This window comes from Jaculus jaculus, chromosome 3 (genome assembly GCF_020740685.1).
Source record: "Jaculus jaculus isolate mJacJac1 chromosome 3, mJacJac1.mat.Y.cur, whole genome shotgun sequence".
Lineage (NCBI taxonomy): Eukaryota > Metazoa > Chordata > Mammalia > Rodentia > Dipodidae > Jaculus > Jaculus jaculus.
The window spans coordinates 131,763,573-131,785,582 of NC_059104.1; the positions used below are offsets into that span (position 1 = coordinate 131,763,573).

General features: G+C 39.5%; 1 protein-coding gene across 5 annotated transcripts in view; it reads left to right on the forward strand.

Moving 5' to 3' along the window:
* The window catches only part of Otud7a (OTU deubiquitinase 7A), a 302,377-nt gene that overhangs the window by 152,547 nt on the left and 127,820 nt on the right, over positions 1-22,010 (forward strand). The window lies entirely within an intron of this gene.

Genomic DNA, 22,010 nt, shown 5'->3' on the forward strand with positions numbered 1-22,010 from the left:
AGGTCCTGCCCACCTGGTAAGGGTCTATTTATAATCTTATTGTGGTGAGCTTTATCCTCAGGCTCAGGTGAGTCAGAGAGTCTGAGCTCAGGTGCTAGCTCCAGCGTAAGGGAAGAGAGCTGATTGTATGGCTGGATCAGATGCTGAACTCTGATTCTGCTCATGCAAGAAGGCATGTGTTCCCTCCTCTAGCCATCTCTCCTGACTAGCTAACTAATGCCTCCTCACTATCATGTCACTATCTAGTATGTGGCATCCCAACAACTCAGAATTTATGAATAAGAGTCACTCAATGAAGTGGAAACATTTTTAAATAATACCAACATAAATACATGAATTCACCTTTACTTTCATTTATCTCATATGTGCTTTGAACTTTGGTGCAAATTGGGGAATTGGCTTTCAAAATTAAGACCAGTGAGGTAATTCAAGATATCCTGCTCTAAGAAATGTTAAGGAGTAAAAGCCTTTCTCACTTGAGTCTGTGTTTTTCCATTTTTTCAAGATTCTACAGTTATTACAGATATCATCAAACAATTTAGAATTTATTTCCCCCAGAGGACCTGGTGTCTTCAAGGTGATTTATAGCAAGTGAAATTTGCAGAGTCATGGACAGCAGTTATAAATAAAGTGAGGCAAGAGAGAGGAAGAAATAAAAGAAGGAAATTAGACTCAGGTAATTCTTTATAAAGCCTGGGGAACAAATAAGGCATACCAAGGCTTACTGTATGGAGCCATGTGAGCATGAGTGAAAGCCTAGAGCCAAGTAGCACAACACCCTCTGCAAATCTGTACCCCATGGGAGTAACTCATGCACATCACTTCATCTCTCACACCTTAGTGATGAATTGCTTCCCTCACTGATTTGGGAAATCAGGCTTTCATCATCCAGAGCCAGCCAGGGAAGCATTTCACATAACACTTGGTTCTTTGAGGCTCATTTGGACTCTTTCTTGGTTATTTCACTTTCATCCTGTGTGACCCTCTTCTGAGACACAAACAGAATGGAAAGAATTACTCAGGTCTCCCAAATCCCTTCAGGTGGCTTCTGACATTAGGCAGGAATGCACTGTATGGGAGTGGGTCACAGTACTGCTACTAGATTTGTTCCTTCTGATTGGGTCACTGACTTTCTTTCACATGCCCTGAGAACCAACCTGGAGGATATGACTCTAATTCTTTTTTTTTTTTTTTTTACTTTTTTTGTTTATTTTTCTTTATTTATTTGAGAACAACAGACAGAGAGAGAGGCAGATAGAGAGAGAGAGAGAGAGAATGGGTATGTCAGGGCCTCCAGCCACTGCAATCACGGGTCCTGGGGAATCAAGCCTTGAACCAGGGTCCTTAGGCTTCACAAGCAAGTGCTTAACTGCTAAGCCATCTGCCCATCCCTTTTATTTTTTTTTTACTTTTTATTGACAACCTCAATACATGTACAAGTTTATCCTGATCATAATTTTCTCTCACCATCCTCCTTTGTTCCCTTCTATGTCTCTCTCCACCAAATCCCTTCTTTTTCCAGCTAGTTCCTCTTTTACTTTATTTCATTTTATTTTTTCTCCTTCATATTATGCAGGTGTGGTGCAGCCACTAAGAGAAGGTCATAAATGTAGCCGCCACTTTGTGTCCAGAAGACAGTGTTCCAGAGCACTCTTCCCCATCCTTTGGCTCTTGCATTTTCTTCTCTGCCACATCTTCCACAATGGTCCCTGGGCCTTGGAAGGTGTGATAGAGATGTCTGATTTATTGTTGAACACTCAGCTGTCATTTCCCTTAGCACTTTACTGAGTTTTGAGTATCCCCAATAGTTATTGCCATCTGAAAACAAAAACTTCTCTAACCTGAAGAGAGCTGCCCCAACATACCTCAGAAGGGGCCCAACTGAAACTAAGGACAACTGGCGAAATAAGCAAGGGTGATGTTTTCCTGTGAACTGGATACCAGCACAAAGGGGAAGGAGATCAATGCAGAGAAAAATCAACTCCTACCAAATCAGAGAGCCAGAGCCTCAGAGGCCCCCAACACCTCAGCACTGAAGCAGACCAAAAATGAACCCAACATGGCTCAGGGAAATCTTGCGGAAGAGGGGGCGGAAAGAATGTCAGAGTTACATGTTGGGTCATGATTTTCAGAGACATTTATCATACTAATAACTGGGGGCTAACTCCACAATGCACAACCCATTTTCAATAACAAGGAGGGTCTAATGGGAGGGGGTAGATCACAGATGAGCCTAAATAATGGTACCAAACTGCCTGTATTTACTGAAAAGAAAACTAATAAATTAAATTAAAAAAAAATAAAGAAAAGTGGAACTTTCCAACTTTCAAAAAAAAAAAAAAACTTCTCTAACCAAAAGTTGGTGACTCCAATTCTTAATCTTATGATATGATGAGCTAGGAATGTCTGTAGCAAAAAGTAGATTCCCATTATAAAAAGTAAGGCCAAGTATATAAGGTCTAGTTATACTTCCAAGGACATGTTGCTTTATATAGTTTAAGGGCTCAGAATATGGCTGTATTACAGCATTTTCCTACTGTGCACAAGACCCTAGATTCAATTCAAAGTACTGCCAAAAAAATGAGCATTATGACTCAGCACTTTAATACTTTAATACCAGTGCTGGGATTAAAGGCATGCACCACCATGCCTGACATTGTGTCTATTTTAATCAAAGAATTGAATAAAATAAGATTGAAAAGGATAAGTACAGAACCAAGAGAAGGAAAATGAATACACCCACATGGCTTGAGAGCTCACATGGTGGACCTGAAGAAACTATGGAGAGGACAGAAAAGAAAATATAAGAGCTCCAGCCATGTGGGGGAAAGGAGGTGGTAAAGAGCCCAGGTGGAAAGTTAGGGGTTAGGGATTATGCCTTCATCTCAGTCTGGCAGGCCAAGATTAGGAGAAACTCACCAGAAGCTAGAGGGTCACAGGTGATTGTGCAGAGACAGATATGGCCCTCCCCTGGTAAAGTGTATTTAAAACCTTATGGTGTTGGTGTTACCTTCTGGCTCAGGTGAGCCAAAGAGAGACAGCTGATTGGTCTGGGATAAAGGCTGGCTCAGAAAGATGCTACCTCTGATGCCAAGTTCTGGGGTCTAAGCTTGACCAACCACCATGTCAGTATTCTAGAAAAGGACCTCCCACCCAGGGAGGCACTCAGGTATGGAAAAATAGGTCAAGAGAACTAGGCAAAAGATGAGAAATCATATTATCCTTTGACCTCTAGCTAGTGCAAACCTTCCTACCTTTTCATCCTAACTGCCTAACAAAGCTACCTAACTCACTCTAATTACCAAATGTAGTAGTTTGAGTCAGATGTCCCTCGTAAATTTTTATGTTTGAAATCTTGGTCCCCAGCTGGAAGTGGTGCCTTGCTGAAGGAGGTATGTTGTTGAGGGCAGGCTTGGGAGTGGTGTAGCCAGTTCCCCTTTGCCAGAGATCAGCTCACTCTCTTGCTTTGCATTTCTATACATTAACAGTGAATTATAATGCAAAGGAAATTAATAAGACAATTTTGTGTATAATAGCATCCAAAATAATGATACTCAATGTTTAAAAACCTTTTTTTGATAATTCCATACATATGCACAATGTATCCTGATCAAAACCTCTTTCCACCACTTTTCTTTGTCCTCCCTCCCATGTCCCCCATCCACTGAACCCCTTCTTCTTTCTAACTAGTCTATTTTCTATTTTGATGTCATAATTTTTTTTCTCATATTATACAAGTCCTATGTCGGTAGTATCAACCACTATGAGGTCATGAATGTGAAAGTTACTTTGTGGCTAGAAGACAGCATTCCAGAGCAGTCTTCCCCACACTTTAGCTTTTTCATTCTTTCCACTACCGCTTCTGCAATGGTTCCTGAGTGTTGGGGAGGGGGTGATAGACATGTCTCAGTGCTAAACACTCAACTTCCTCTTCTCAGCACTTTTGTGAGTTTTGAATCTCCCTAATAGTCACCATCACCTGAAAGAAAAAGCTTCTCTAACCAAAAGTGAGAGAACTATTAATATATGGACATAAACATGATTATTTATAGGACAATTTATGGTCATAGTATATCCATTTAGCCACAAAGTACCAGTGACTTCCCCTCTAGAGCTTATGGCTGTCAGTTTTATATCCTCAGAATTTGTCCATTTCTACTAAGGTTGTCCAATTTGTTGACAAATAATTGTTCAGAGTAGTCCCTATGATTTATTTATTATTTATTTTTGTTATTTTCATTAATTTTTTCAATTTTTCTGTTCTCTATTTAATGTACTTCTGCTCTCATATTTATTGAATAATTTCCTCCTTCAGTCAGCCTTGGGCCTACTTGCTCTTTTTTGTTTATGCAAGTATGCCTTGATGAGATTTTTCTTCTCTTTTTCCCTTTTTTATCTAGATACTTGATGTAAGCTTTCCTGTTAGAGCTGCTTTCTATGCTGCATAGACTTTGACATGTTGTATTTTAATTCTCATGTATTTCAAAATAATTTCTTTTTCTGAATATGTTTGTTCATGTGTGTGTAGATGGACATGTGTCTGAACATGTGTGTTGGAAGGGGGTTACAAGGGATAACCTGGGGTGTTATCCTTAGGAATGCTGTCCATCTCTTTCTGAGAAGTCTGTCATTGGCCCACAGCTTAACAATTAGGACATTGAGCCCCAGGGATCTTCCTGTCTCTGCCTCTCCAGTTTAGGGAATAGCAGGTGTGCTAGGCATTCTTATGTGGGCATTAAGGGTCAAACCCAAGTCCTTATGCTCAGAAGGCAAGCAGTTTGACAACCTAGCTCTCTCTCCAGCCCCATGTTTCAAGACAGTTCTGAATTTTTTAAAGTTTCTTTGACCCAGTAATTAAGAATATGTCATTTAGTCAGACACAAAGTGGCACATGCATCTGTAACCCCAATGTACCCATGTCAGTGGAAGGAAGAGCCAGATGATTCTAAAAGCTTATATGCCAAGTAGACTGGAATGCACACAATTGCAAAAAAAAATAAGTGGGACTCTCTTAAGTAAAGTGGAAGGAGAAGACAAAGTCCTTAATGTTGTCTTCAAACTTCCACACATGTGCCATAATAGAACAATATCACCCATCCATGCACACACAATTAAAAAAATAGTTTGTCATTTTAGTTTCCATGGATTTGTAAAATTATCTATATTCCTTTTGTGTGTTTGTGTGTGTGAGTGAGAGAGAGAGAGAGAGGAGTGTGTGTCATGGCATGCGTGGAGATCAGAGGACAATTTTAGGATACTGAATCTCATTTTGTATCTTATTTGAGGCAGGACCTCTCATTCAGCTGCTTCATTTGCCAAGCATCTTCACTTCCTATCATGTCATAGGTATGCTGGGATTAGATGGTCATGACAGCATCTGGGTTCTATGTGAGTTCAGGGGATCTGAACTCAGGTATTTGTGCTGCATGGTAAGTGATTTATTCACTGAGCCATCCCCTCAGCCCCTAAATTCCTTTTGTTATTTTTTAGTTTTATTTTATTGTAGGAAATGCTTGATCAGTTTTCCATCTTCTTAAGCTCATGTTGTGACCTAGCATGTGATCGATCCATCCTGGAGAATCTTAAGGATTAAGAAAAGTGTGTCTTCTGTTGATCTTGGTGCAACATTTTGAATAATGTCTTTTGGTTCCATTTCATATGTATGTTTTCTGTAAGTGCTATTTCATCTGTAGATGTTGGTTCCATTTGGATTTTCTGTCTGGATAAACCATCCATTATTAATAGTGCATAATAAGAGATGGAAGTCTCTTATTGCAGCTGCATTGTTCTTTCTCACTTTTGTTCAGGGACTTCTTTGAATTTCTACAGCTTTACCTCCTGAAACAATAAGGAACCAAGGTCCCTGTAACACAAGCTCAGACAGGCCCTCCCTTCATACTTATAACCTAGGTTGTTGACCATCCCCTTGATGTCTCCCACAGGTCCCAAGCCCTGAAGATTTGTTCTTACCCTGTGCCCATGTGTAACACTGGGGCTATGACACAACTAGAAATTACCTTATAGGTTTAATAACAAATGTATTAAATGAGTTAACATGATTATGTTTATTTTCAGTATCTAAAAAACAATATATAACTATTACAAAAATTAAAGATGGCTATTAGAAAAAAAATTAGAAAGCACATAAAAAAACAAAGATAAAAGTCACAATTTACCTGAAATCCTATCACTGAAAGGCCTATGACTAACTGGTAGCATTTTTCCCTTTTTCTTATTACAAAATCACTATGTAGTCATGATAATAAATAACTATTACTAATCTTTTCCCAGCTTAATTCTATCTCCCAGGGTACTGTTTAGCCTTCCATGAAGTTTTCTAAACTTAAATAGCCAAGACAATTTATAGGACTTTATTTTGTCACAGTTTGTCTTGCCAGAGGGTTTAAACCATATATTCTACTGCAAAACTTATTTTCTCCTGTTGAAAATAAAATATGGACGTATTTCCAGATACATGCTTATGCGGCTATATATATGAGTACATATGCACATGTAGGTGTACAAATCACATGTTATTTTGCATTTGTTTGTTTGTTTGGTTGGTTTTTTGAGCTATGTAGTAGTTAAGGGGCTACAAAAAGCAGCATGTGGAAACAGCACACAGGCATGAAAAGCAATGGTGCCTTTCTGAGACTGGAGTGTCTTCCTATTCTCTGTCTTTTTGTCTTCCCTTTTCCCAAAGCAGAACAGAGAAAATGGCTTCAGGTTCAGCCTTGCAGTTTGTGCTGTCCTGCACCCTGTTTGCAGAGCCCTCTTGGACTATGCTCATTCCTTCAATTACCACCTCCCTTTGACATCTTGGCCACATAGTCTGTTGGCTACCTGCAGTGCTCATGAGAACAAAGGACGTGGCCATAATGATGCTGGAACCCAAATATGTCCAGGAGTCTCACAACTGTCCCTGCATTTCCTCCTGCCAGATGCTCCTGTGCCAGGCTTCTGGGTCTGTCCCCAATAAACTGCTGACATCTCTGAAGATGGCTACATATGACAGAACACCTGCCCTTTCCTGTGACATACTCAGGCCTGGGGTCAGGGCAAAGTTAAATATCAGTACTGTACTTGCTGAATACACCTAAATCACCCTGCAGCTCATGGAATAACTAACCTGGAAAATGCAGGTGTAAATGAGAGACACTGCCTCAAACAAGGTAGAATGTGAGGACTGAAGCCCAGAGTTGTCCTCTGACTTTCACACACAGACACAAAATAAGGCACGTGAGATGCTGAAAGAGCCGTTGGAATGTTTAGAGTCCTTTGCTTGCTTTCTGTCTGGATTCCTAAACTTCATTCTAACTAAGGGCACTAAGAAAGGTCAGCAAAACACTGAGACCCAGCACTCAGCAACAGCCCCTTTGAATGTGACTTTAAGTCAGCTTTTAAGGGGAAAGCTTCAAAGGTAGCATTATTATGGAAGAAAGATGTAGACATTCAAAATGGAATGTTTGCTGTATTAGAGTGACCCCTCTTCCTTTGAATGATAGATACACAGTCTTTTGGGGACAAACCTTTTAACAATAAGTTGTCTTTACTTGGACTTATACTTTTTGTAGAATAAAATTCTAAAAGTGTGATTCATATGGCAGGTGTTGTAGAATAAATTTCTAAAAGTGTGCTTCAGATGGCAGGTATAAGTTAATTGTTAGCATCTGTCAGCCCACCCTTCTTCAGTTCACACTCATATCATGGGGTGTGAGTGCTTGTTTACACACAGCTCACACTGGGTGCTGTTATCTCAAATGTTACACAAAAGTATCTTGTTTCATCTTGCCTGTTTGCTTGCCATCTGGTAGGCAGTGGTGCTTTCAACCCCTTATCAGCTGTCCCTATCCCCTCTTTTACAGGATAACATTTTATTACTCGCTTCTAAAGCTACTCTTCTTTTTTAATTATCAATCTTATAAACTGTTTACACACTAAGAAAACTAAATTGTAGTCAGGCATGATGGAAATTTCACCCTCTATATACTCAGTAATACTGTGTGTTTGGTGATAAAGATAGATATCAAAAGCAAAAAGAATAATAAATGTGAATTTTTGTTAACTAATTAAAATATCAATAAATACATCATTACATTATGCTTATGGATGTCATTGATACCTGGGGCTGTCTAGTGTGTAAAGAAAAGTCTTTGTTAGCTCAGAGTTGTGGTACTCCCAGAGCATGCATGGTACCTGAATCTGCTGGGTTTCATGGGGACATTCTGGATACATCACAACATGGCAGATGACATAATAGCAGAAACATGTAAGAAAAAGAGAGAGAGATCACATGGTGATACAGGAAGCAAGAGAGATTTAGGGACCACACTTGATCATTTTGTAATAAATTCCTCTCTTGGGAACTAACCAAAATCCCTCTAAAGCTAGTTAGTCTCTGCTAAGGATGATCTCACAGTGAGCTAACCACCTTTACTAGACCCAATTTTACTAGATCCACCATTGCTATACTAGTGACCAATCTTCAAGCACAATCTGCTTTCTGACCCAGGTCTCTGTCTGATGGTCTTGAGATACTAATAGAGCTGTTGGAATTTAGACAAGTGCTTACTTACTTTCTATATTTCTACTAAGCCTGGATTTCTAGACTATATTTTTGCTAAGAAGATTTTAAGAAAGGTCGGCACTAAGAACCTTGAAGGATAAACTCACATCATATTCTAGCTACAAACAGATGGGGAGCTAAATTGGAAGATATCAATACTTTTGAAGGTATTATATAAATCCACTACAATTTGAGTCAGCATGGTGTAGTTTTATTTTAACTAATACCAAACCATCCACAAATACCAATAGGAAATTCTTAAAGGACACTAGAAGGGACTTGTATCATATGCTATAAGTTTCACATAGCTATTCTAGTCAGGAGTTATGAAATCATGACATTTGCACAAAAATGGATTATCACGTTAGGCAAAATAAACCAAGCTCATAAAAACCAATAATGAATATGTACAATTTAAGTTTAAAATGTGTGTGTGTGTGTGTGTGTGTGTGTGTGTGTGTGTGTGTGTGTATAAACATGAAAGTACAAAAGGGAATGTGAGAAGATAGCTAAGGAGAGGGAAAGGGAATAGAAGCCAGTGATGGGTAGTGAAATACATGTGGCATGAAAACAGAAGCAAAGCTACAGAGGGTGCATGCAGAGTGAGTAGGCCAGAGCTTCCAGTTCCTTCTTGACCTCCCAGTTCCCTGGTTCCAGTGACTCTGCTCCGGGCTTGCAGTGTTCTGGTCCCTCTGTGTGTGCCGTGGAAGCAGTCCTTTTGCTCTAGTTTCCTGATTGAATAGTCCCTGGTTCCCCAAATCCCTGTTTCCCTGAGCCAGAGGGTACATGGGCCACTGTGGGAGCTTACCTCTTCCTCTGGTTCCCAGCTTCCTGGGTCCCAGTTACCTAACCCTTGATTCCCTTAAAATGAAGAGTGTGTGCAAGTGGAGTGAGTAGGCCAGAGCTCCCAGTTTCTCACCATTAAGTTTCCCAGGTACCTTTGATGTACTTTCATTCTCCACAATCTGAGCACCTGCAGTTATAACTCCATCCTATCCCAATTTGATTAACATTTAAAATAAACACTCACTGAAAATCTTACAAGGACAAATACTTGTTTCCACCCAATAAAATAAGCCCTTTCCCTCAGATGGGTAGACTACAATGCAAAAATAAAAAAAAAAAAAAAAGTCAGAAAACTGGGAGATCTCCACCAAGGATGCCTAGTCCCACAATGGAAGCAACCAATAAAATCATAAAGGAATTAACAGAAATTGTGTCCCAAAATGAAAATACAAAAAGCTATGAGATCATGAGGGAACTGGGATACCCTAAAATTACCAAACATCTGGATCAGGGGTATACTAGAAGGGAATAAATCCAGGCCAGAGGCATAGAGAACATATTCAACAAAGTTATTGGAAAAAAATTTCCTGATCTCGCAAAAAAAAGAGGCCTATCCAGATACAAGAAGTGCACAGAAGACCAAACAGAAAGGACCAAAGAAGAACTCTCCAAGGTACATCATAGCTTAAACTCACACTAGTGAAAACAAATAGAGAGTGCTAAAAGTAGCAAGAGAGAAGCAACTCACTACATACTAAAGCAACTCCATAGAATCACCTCAGATTTCTCAATAAAACCCTGAAATCCAAAAGGGCCAGGCATAGAACACTTCAAAGTCTAAAAAATGATGGCTTCCAACCCAAGCTACTCTGCCCATAAAAAGTATCCCTCGTAATAGATAGTAAAAGAAAAACTTTCCATGAAAAATGTCAGCTTTATGATTAAATGAACACAAAGCCAAAACTACAGAGAATATTTCAGGAAATAATCCACACAGAAGAGTCAAATAGCCAATTTCAAAAGTCTACAAGAAGAAGATTAAAATAACCAAAACTACACCAGGGTCAAAAAGAATGCCAAACCTGGGAAAAGACCACAACCCATAAAGAACCCCATTATGGCAAGAATTTAATCAAACTTCACAGTTATAAGCTTAAATATTAACAGTCACAAGTTAATAGGATGGAGCAGAAAAATGGACTCTTCTATCTTCTTTCTTCAAGAATCCCACCTCACCACTAAACACAGATATCTCCTCAGGGTGTAAAGATAGAAAATGATATTCTAAAGAAATGGAAATAGGAAACAAGCAGGTATTGCTACATTAATATTTTATAAAATAGGTATCAAACCAAAAGTAATTTTAAAAAAGGACAAAGAAGTCCACTTCTTACTCATCAAGAGAATGATCCAATCATAAATGTATATGCACAAAACACAGGTATACCAGTTTGTAAAACAAAACCAAAACGTATGGGATACAATGAAGGCAGTCCTAAGGAAAATTCATAGCACCAAGTGCTTTCATAACAAAGACAATGAGAACCCAAATTAATAGGTTAACACTCTGCCCAAAGGTATTGCAAAAGCAAGAACAATCCAACCCTAAGAGCTCCAGATAGAAAGAAATAATCAAGATACAAGCAGAAATTAGTGAATTGAAAACTAAGAAGACAATTAAGAAAATCAATGAAATGAAGAGCTGGTTCTTTGAAAAAATAAAAAAGATTGATAAACATTTGGCCAATTTATCCAAATGAAACAAAGATAAGTCTCAAATCAACAAAACTAGAAATAAAAATAGAGAGGTCACAACAGACATCAATAAAATTAGAAGAATCATAAGGACATTCTTCCAAAACCCCATTCCACAAAATTAGATAATATGGAAGAAATGGATGAATTCTTAGCCACATACCACCTATCAAAACTAAACTCAGAGCAAATTAATCTCCTAAGCAAACCTAACACATTCATTGAGATTGAAAAGATAATCAAAAACCTCCCCAAAAGACAAAGTCCAGGACCAGAAGGCTTCTTGGCTGTATTCTATCAAACCTTCATTTAAAAACTAAAACTAATTTTTCTCAAAGTGTTTCACATAATCAGAGGAAAAGGAATCTTCTCTAGCTTCTTTTATATATATTTTAATTATTTATGTATTTGAGAGAGAGAGAGAATGGATGCAAGAGGGCCTCCAGCCAGTACAAACAAAAAACTCCAGATTCATGAACCCCCTTGTGCATCTGGCTTACATGGGTCCTGGAGAATCAAACCAGGCTCCTCTGGCTTTGCAGGCAAATGCCTTAACCACTAAGCCATCTCTCCAGCCCCCCTAACTTCTTTTGTGAAGCTAGTGTCACACTAATACCAAAACCAGACAGAGATACAATAAGAAACGACAACTATAGGCCTATATCCCTGATGAACTTAGATCAAAATTCCCGAACAAAATCCTCAATTTAATCAAGCAGAATTCATACCAGGGATGCAGGTATGATTCAACATGTAGAAATTTGTCAAAATAATACATCACATAAATGACAATCACAAGAACCACATGATCATTTCAGCAGATGTAAAGAAGGCTTTTAGCAGCACAACTTCATGATCAAAACATTGGAGAGAATAGTCATGGATGGTTGATATCTTAACACAATACAAGCTATATATAAAGCACCTAACACCTAAGTAATACTTAGCAAGGAAGGACTCCAGGAGTTCCCATTGAGATTGGGAACAAGACAGTGTGACCACTTTCAGCATTGTTCTTTAACATAGAGCTAACAGTCCTAGCCCAAGCAATAAAGCTGGAGAAAGAAATAAAATGGATATAGATTGGAATGGAAGAAGTCAAATTAGCCCTATTTGCAGATGACATGATCCTATATATAAGTAACCTGAAAGTCTCCAACTCAAAACTTCTAAAGGTGATTAGTTTCTTCAGCAAAGTTGCCAGATACACAATCAACATAAAGAATCAGTAATCTTTCTATATGCAAAAGACAAATATACAGAGAAAGAAATCAGTGAAGATGCTCCATTTTCAATACTCACAAAATAAATCAAGTACCTTGGAACAACACTAACCAAAGTGATAAAAATCTACATATTGAAGACATAACAATACTCAAGAAGGAAACTGAGGATGACTTGAGAAGATGGAAAGACCTCCCATGCTCCTGGATAGGTAGAATTAATATTGTGAAAATGGCAATTCTACCAAAAGCAATATACATATTTAATGCAATACCAATAAGAATTACAGCATCATTTTAACAGAGATAGGAAAAAAAAGATCTCAAAATATATATGGAATGGGAGCAACCTTCAGATATCCAAATATATCCTCAGCAAAAGAAATACCTCTGGAGGTACCACCATACCTTATCTAAAGCTATACTACAAACCCATAGTAACACGAACAGCATGATACTGACATAAAAAACATAAATATAGATCAATAGAAAAGAATTTAATGCCCAAACATGAGGTCAATTAGGTATAGCTACCTGATCATTGATAAAGGTGCCAATAATGTAGACTGGAGAAATGACAGCATCTTAAACAAATGGTGCTGGACAAATAGGATAACCACATGAAAAATCAAGCTATACCTACTCATCTCACCATACGCAACAATCAACTCCAAATGGACTAAAGACCTCAATATATGGCCTGAAACTATTTAACTAATGGAAGATAAAATAGGAGGAACTCTCCCAATATAGGAGTGGGGGAAGAATTCCTGAATAATACCCCAGTATCCCAGGAAATTAACCAATCTCACAATCTCACAAAAAGCTTTTCCACATACAAACATACCACAAGCAAAACCAATAGACTACCCACAGAATGGGAGAAAATTTTTACCAGCTATACCACTAACAGAGGCCTAATATCTTAATCCACAAAGAACTCAAAAACCTAAAGAATAAAAAAATCAAAGAACCCACAGAACAATTGGGGTACAGAACTGGGTAGGAAATTCTCAGAGGAATACCACAAATTTAAGTGTTCAACATCTCTAACCATCAGGAAAATGCATATTAAAACAACTAAGAGATGCTACCTTACTCCAGTAAGGATGGCAATCATTTACAAAATCAAATGACACAAATGTAGGCAAAGGTGTGTGGAAAGAGGAACCCTCATTCAATGTTGGTGAGAATGCAAACTTGTTATAACCACAATGGAAATCAATATGGAGATATCTGTGAAAGATGAATATAGAACTACCAAAAGACCTAGTTATACCCTTTCTGGGCATTTATCCTGAATGCTTCATGCTTCACAACATGTGCACAACCATTTTTATAGCTGCTCAATTCATAATAGCTAAGAACTGGAATCAATTCAGGTGCCCATTGGACAAATGGATAACTAAGTTGTGGCACACACACAATGGAATTCTACTCAGCAGTAAGAAAAAGTTTACACCAAAACTTGTAGAAAAGTAGATGAACTTAGACCATACTCAGTAAACTATACAATCACAGAAAGACAAACACCCATGTTCTCACTCATCTGCAGTTTCTAACCTGGATTAGCTTGAGTTGCTAGCATACTGGATAGACAACTTGAGACCAAGACAATAGGGATGGAAGGGTTTTGGGGGGTAGGAGTGTGGGAAAGGTGGAGTGGAAATAAACACAAAACTAAACACAAGATGAACTTGTACTATACAAACCTTTCTCTTTGGAGGTAGACTAAAAGATATAACCCTCATCAGGAGTATGGGGGAACAACTGAAAAGAAGTTCCCAGATAGGGTGGGATGAAGCCTAACCTTAAAAAATAATTGGCTCTGACCTGTAACTCACAGTTCCAGAAGTGGCTACCTACATTAAGCTGTTGACCAGAGAGATCCCCAAACCAAACAGGCTTCTGTCAAAGCACTTGATTACCTGCCTGAGGTAAAATGTAAAAGCATATTGCTGAAGACACCATATGCTGCTGGCACAGAACATAGAGAGACCTGGTTGGAATCTGGAAGACAGCCAGTCCCCAGAGAGTTAATCTGTCTAGTACTGGAAAGTGCTGCATGAGCTACTGGGGGAAAGTGGCCAACAGCAGTGTGAGCAAGCAGGGTGCTAACCTACTCAGAAAGAGCTAGTCTGACAAGAAGTGCACAGCAGTGCAGTAGTGGTACACAGTCTCAGTGGATAACCAATGGCTTTCTGATTGGTCAAGAGAGAAGCTCAGTGGAAGGGAACCCATATCTGGTACTGAGAACCAGGTCTGAATCCTGTGGCGACAAAGATAGTGCTCTCCAATGTGAAGCTCCTCCTAATCTTTGGCTAAAAGAGGGGCTAAATCCATCTAACACTGCTTAAATTAATAATGCTTATCCAGTTTAACCTATGCTTGTTTACTCTGCATTGGAGAATCTGTTTATCTATTTAAGAAGATAGCAAGACCCAAGGATATATATCACCCCTCGTATCTCAGTCAAGGCTCAGACATGACCACAGAGGAAGTGGGGAGACAAGCAAGAGCGGTGCTTCCATGGTGAACCTGACAAGCAGCACCAGGGTGAAGGAAACAAATGCTGAGGATACTCAGGACATACCAAAGCAGAAATCCAAAGGCTCCTAATAGCTTATCATTGAAGTAGACCCAAAATACACCTACCAAGGCTCAAAGAATTTTGCAGAAGAGGGGGGCAGAAAGATTGTAAGAGTCAGAAGTTGGGATATCACATGCAGAGGCGTTTCCTCCCCCAATAACTGACTGATGCTCCCACAGCACATAACCCATAACCCCACTGAGGAGGGCCCCCTGCAGAATGGGGGCAGGGAGGAGGGAAAAGATGATACCAACACATGATGTTTCCATACAAAATATGGTATTAATAATAAGAAAGAATGAAAGAGAGAGAGAAGGGAAGGAAGGGTGGAGGGAGGGAAGGAGGGGAGGAAGGAAGGAAGGGAAGGAGGGATGGAGGGAGGGAGGGAGGGAGGAAGGGAGGGAGGGAGGGAGGGAGGGAGGGAGGAAGGAAGGAAGGAAGGAAGGAAGGAAGGAAGGAAGGAAGGAAGGAAGGAAGGAAGGAAGGAAGGAAGGGGAGGAAAGAAAGCAGACCAGGAAGAGGGAGAGAGGGGAGATGGAGTGGGCTTAAGGGAGAAAGACGAATGAGATCAAAGTAGAATGACATATATATGTGAAAATCCCTGGGCTGAAGAGATGGCTTAGAGGTTAAGGCACTTGCCTTTGAAGCCTAAGGACCCATGTTAAACTTCTGAGATCCCATGTAAGCCAGACATACAAGGTGATGCATGTGCAAAGTTGAGCATGTGCACAAGGTAGCACATGTGTCTGTAGTTCAATAGCAGTGGCTGGAGGTCCTGGTGTGCCAATTCATCACCACCCCCAATAAAAAAAAGAAAATTCCATTACTTTGTATACTGACTTGAAATTTTAATTTTATAAAGAGTGAGAAATTGGCACCAAAATGAAAAAAAAAAAAACAATTGAAATCACTAAAAGTGAGTAGGGATCTTACAGATTTAAGAACAGGCACAAATGCTACTCTCATGGCTAGCCATTTCCTGGGAACTCCAGAGAGATGGCAACAGACACTGTGGTCCCTCAAACCTCATCAAGCAGAGATCCAGAGGCTACAGAGAATGTAACATTAAATCAGATCTCTATTTACAGGAAAGGCTTAGGAAACATTGTAAAAGGAGGTGAAAAGATTGTTAGAGCCTCAGGGTGGGTGGGAATAGTCTGAGGCACCATGATGCCCTCCCCGATAGACACTGACTAAGGCCTCTTGGTCCCCACAATGAATACCAATAACCCCACTGAAGAAGACCCTGACCAGAATTGGAGAAGGGGTGAAGGGGCATAAGAGTGCAACTTTTGGACTATGAAGACTGGGAATCTCCCTGTGCACAGCTTGCTGCTCCAAGACTTGCAGGATTACAGTGAAGGCATAGAAGCCCCTGGGGATCAGGGATAAGAGAACTTGTCTGTCTGGGCCCAGAGAGGGAGGGAGTTCCCTGGAGATGCCAAGAGGCCTGTCACTGAGCCTCGTGTCAGGTTCAGGGTGCCCAGTACTGAGGCAGCCAGGTGTGCAGAGCTGTGGTAGTGCCACCCCAACCCAAAGGGGACCAGGGATTTTGGTGCACAAACCCAAGTCCTCTTGTCCCTTGCTAGCTCCTCCCTTACCTACAAACTGGAATTCTGATGAACCACTTGGGAATGGAATTTCTAAGAAGGTTAGGAAGTCTTTATTCTGTGAAATTAAGCAACAGACTCTAACCCTCTCCTCTCTCCCATGCCGTAGAATACTTTCTCCCTGACTGGCTACTGGAATTCTCATTCAGCTCACCAAAATAGCTGTAGGGGATCACTTGCGAATGGATGACCATGGGTCCAGGGTATTCCAGGAGGATAACCAATGGAGGAAGTCCTGTGAGCAGTGGCTAGACATGGTCAGGTGACCATAGATTCATACTTCTTTTCTCTCTTAGGGATGTTTCATTGATTTCTCACCAAGTTTATTGCTTCTGTTTACCACTTTGTGATTTCATTGCATCTCTCACTCATTACTTAGCTACTTCTAGCTACTCCACAGAGGGTAGGTAATCTATTGTCTTATGTAGGCCTATCTGGTTTTCTATAATGTGGTGTGTGGGTGTGGGTGGGTGGGTGTGTGTGCCAGGGTTTTGCTATGTTGCCTTGGCAAGGTTCAAGTCATGCTAGTGTCTTGGTCTGGAGCTATAGATTTGTACCTTGCCATTAAAGGACAACTTTTTTTAGTTAAAAAAAAAAGTAAATTTTTAAAAAGAAAATCACTTGGTAATTTTTTTTAAGGTCAGTGCAATGATTCATGCTGCCATTTGGTTATTGTGACTACTAATTATCAGCTATTAAATGTAATAAAGTCAAGCTCTGGTGAGATTTTTTTTATCAAGTAGAGACTTTATATGGATACATCATTTGTTGGTACCATCATTTCCCTGCTCCATTCCACTGAGGGCCCTCCTCAGTGGGATTGCTGCTATTAACCATGGAGTTGTGGGTGCAAGTGATGCCAGCCCTGGGGAGGGATCTCACTGACCAGCCAGTCTAGCCTACTTGTCAAGCTCTAGGCCAATGAGACCCTGTCTTAAAATGTGGACTGTACCAAAGGAATGACACTTGAGGTTGTCCTTGGCCTCAACATTCACATGCACACACTAACATGCACACACACATCACAGACACAGGCCAAAATAAAATGGGTTCAGTTCATTATAGAGCCAAATCTTCTAAATTATTCATAATTCAATAAATCTCTCTTCACTCGCAAAGATCCTCTCCTTCAAGTATTATCCCTATATGGATAATCCCCTAACCCTTCTCCTGATATTGTATGATTTGATCTTTTTCTCCAAATTTAGGTTTAAAACCCATCTGGAATTTATTCACATAATGGCATATTATTGGCATCCAATTTTATTTTCCTTCAACATCACTGTTATTTACTAAATATGCCAATTTTCCCAGTGAGTTAAAATACATCTATTCTTTTGATTAAATAGCAGAGTTATTACTAAATTTCCAGAAATGATCCAAAGAATGAAACTATGTGTACACAAACATGAGCCATTAGTTAATACCACAAGTAAAATTTTGCAAATTTCATAGGCCTTTTTTCAGAATTCAGTTATGATTGCCATTGTTTGTGAGGTCATTGTTACATATTTTTCTTTCTTTTCAACATTCTGATTATTTGACATAGATCAGTTTTACATTTGTCAGTTACTATCTCTAGCAAAGAGCCATAAAATAGTAATTTCTCAATAAATATTAGTCAGAGAAGCAACTCAACATATGGTGTCTTCAGCAATAGGGTCTTAGCTTTTCCCTAGGACAGGTAATCAAGTACTTTAACAGAAGGCTGTCTTGATTTGGGGACCTCATAGGTCTCTCTGATCAACAGCTCAATGTGGATAGCAAACAATCTCTGGTACTGGCAGTTCCACGCCAGAGACAGAAAAAAATTATTTTAAGCTTAGGTTTCATCCCACCCTCACCAGAGCCCTACTTTTCAGGTGCTCCCCTTACACTTTTGAGGGTTGTATCTTTTAGGCTATCCCCAAGGATAAAGATTTATATGGTATCAGCTCATTTTGGATTTAATTTTGTGTTTGTTTTGCTTCCTCCACTTTCCCTCTCTCTCCCCTCCCCCCAAACCCTTCCATCCCTATTGTCTGGGGCTTGAGTTGCCTATCATGTATGTCAGCAACTCCTACCTCCATGTATGTCAGCAGGTCCAGGTTAGGAACTGCAGATAAGTGACACCATGCAGCGTTTGTCCTTCTGTGATCATATGAGTTCTCTGAGTATGATCTGTTCCAAGTCTGTCCATTTTTCTACAAATTTTATTGTATCATTTTTTCTCACTGCTGAGTACATTTCCATTGTGTAAATGTTCCACAACTTTTTTATCCATTCATCCAATGATGGGCATCTGAATTGATTCCAGTTCTTAGCTATAATGAATTGAGCAGCTGTAAATATGGCTGAGCAAATGTCTCTCTATTTGATGCATGGATTCATTAGGATAAATGCCCAGTAAGGGAATAAATGGGTCTATTGATACCTCTGTATTCATCCATTTCAGGAATCTCCAGTTGAATTCAGTAGCGGTTGTACAAGTTTATGTTCCCACCTGCAGTGGATGAGGGTTTTTCTTTCCCCACATCCTCACCAGCATTTGTCACTGTTAGATTTTTTTAATGATTGAGTAAGGTGGAATCTCATGATTGTATAATTTGTGTTTCCCTAAAGGTTAGGGATGTTGAACATTTTCTTAAGTGTGTGTAGCCATTTGTAATTCTTCCTCTGAGAACTCCCTATTCATTTATCTGTCCCACTTTTGGAGTGGGTTGTTTGATATTTAATTGTTTAGTTCTTTGAGTTTTTATAGATTCTAAATATTAGGCTTCTGTCACTGATATAGCTGGTGATGCTTTTCTCCCATTCAGTGGGTAATCTGTTGGCTCTGCTTATTGTATGTTTCTCTGTGCAAAAGCTTTTTAGCTTCATGAGATCCTACTGGTTGAGTGATTTTCTTTAACTTCCTGGAGTACAAGGGTTTTGTGTAGGAAGTCTTTCCCCACTGCTATATCATGAAGGGTGCCTCCTATTTTTCCTTCCCATAGGAGAAGTATTTAAGGTCTTATATTGAGGTATTTAATCCATTTGGACTTGATTTCCATTTATGAAGAGATGAATCAAAAGCTGAATGCTCTAAGGGATAATTTTGTTCAATTTCATTGACATGATTGTTGGTTTTTTGATGATTTACTTCCAATTCAGCAATTCTTTTGATCAGAGTCTCATTGGTTGTTGTGTTTTCATTTTGGGACTAAATTTCTGTTGTTTTCTCTATGATTTCATTGGAGACTTCCATTGTCAGACTAGACATCCTTGGTGGAGATCTTTCAGTTTTCTGACTTTTTTTGGCTTTTTTGCATTGTGGTCTACACATCTTGGGGAGACACTTTATTCTGTTGAAGAGGAAGCAAGATTTTGCCCTTGTAGGTTCTTCAGAGGGTCCAGAGGAATAGGGATGTTGGTACCCAGGGACCAGTCAGGATACCAGAGCAAATGGCCTGTTCCCACAGCACCAACACAGGTACCAGGCCTCCCAAGCCAGGCACAGGGGGTTGAAGGGGGACCAGGAAACTGGAAGAAGCCAGGGAACAGGGATCTGGCCTACTCAGTCCATGCACCCTCTGGCATGCACACTCAGGCACAGGGTATCTGGGAGCTGGGGACCCAGGGACACTTTGATCAGGAAGGCAGAGCAAGGATCCTACTTCCACAGCAAGCTCACAGAGTCCAAGCAGCTCCAAGTCAGCTATAGGGGGACCTACTGGGAGGGACTAGGAAACTGAGAGGAGTCAGGGAACAAGGATATGGTCTACTCACTCCACACTGCATACACCCTCTGGTGCATACCCTCAGGCACAGGGTATCTGGGAGTTGAAGACCTAGGGGAACTTTGATCAGGAAGGCAGAGCAGGGGGCCTGCTTCCGCAGCAAGCTCACAGGGTCCAAGCAGCCCCAAGCTAGCCACAGGGGTGATAACCAGGCCAGGAAACTATTTTCTGTGTTCTTGAGATTCTTCCCTGTGATTTTCTTTTGTGTTTTGCAACTCGTAGGTGTTTCCCCATTGCATATGAAACTCCAACAATGGAATTCATCTCTGTATATGTTCTAATTTTAACATGTACTTACAGTTTTTAAATGAGAAAAACATTTCTTTGAAATTGTTTTGAAAATAGAGAATTCATTTCATAGCAATAGAAATTGAATAGATATTTGACATGCAAGACACATAGCATACTGTGGTACAAACTCTCAGGAGGAGATAGTCAGAAGCCATATGGTTACTAGACCGTGTGATCACAAGTGTGTACTAGTGGGTAAACAGTGTTTAATAAATTTTTAGCCTCATTTGGTAACAAGTTACAAAAAGGAAAATTATTAGGACTTTTCCTCATTTCATATATTTTGATAAAAAGAAGGTAGATGATATGGGATTGATACCTCAGGGAACAAGTACCACATATGCATGTGGCAAAGTTAATGTATAACCTCAACAAGTGACCCAGAAGACTTTCCTGACAGTTTATCAGGAACTTGCATAAACACTTTTCTAGCAATTCCAGGAGGACTACATATTCGTTTTGCAAATTATGGAGGTAATACTCATGTCATACACATGTCCAAAAGAAAGGATGGTGTGCTGTGAATATTCATGGGATCGGGTAGTGTTGGCTGCAACTCAGCACAGGTTCTGACCTTGTTTGTTTGTGAATGATCCATCCCTTGCCAGCACTGAGCATGACTTTTCATTACTGGAATTCTGATAGGTGTGGAATGAGACCCATTTGGTTGTTGTTTGCATTTCCCTGGTGGCTAATGATGCTGAACATGTTTTTAAGTACATTTCTGCCACCTATAGTTCTTCAGTGAAATGTCACTTCCTGTTTCTTCTAATTAGAATTATTTTTACTATGGAGTTTTAAAATTCTTTGTACATCCTACATAATAGTCCTCCATCATATAAAATATTATAGTAACATTGTATCTATGCAAAAATGTTGCTGGCTTAACAGAAGTTACCCTAAACCTGAATGTCTATAGTCTGTTAATGTGTGACTTACATTGACTTGTTTTCAAATAGTAAATCAACATTGCCTTCCTCAAATTATATTTGTTCATAATGTGAAATTAATTTATATAATACCAAATTATATTGGCTAATATTTGTTAAGGACTTTAAAAACACGTATTTTTGAGGGCTATGAATATGTAGTGTGTGTGTGTGTGTGTGTGTGTGTGTGTGTGTGTGTGTGTGTGTATACATATATATATACACACACACATATACATACACTTTCTGTCTGGTGTAGGAATGAGAGGGAAGTGGAAGTGTTAGAAAGTATTCCCTTCTCTCCTATTTTTTAGAAGAGATTTTGCAAAATTGTTGCTAATTCTTGTCCAAGTGTTTCATAGAATTCTTCAGTGAAATTATGTAGACCTTAACATTTCTTTAAGAGACTTGTTTAAGTAGTGAATTTAATTTCTCATAGTTGTAGGGCTATATAAATTTTCTGCTTCATATTGAATCAATTGAGTAGTTGGTCGTTTTTAAG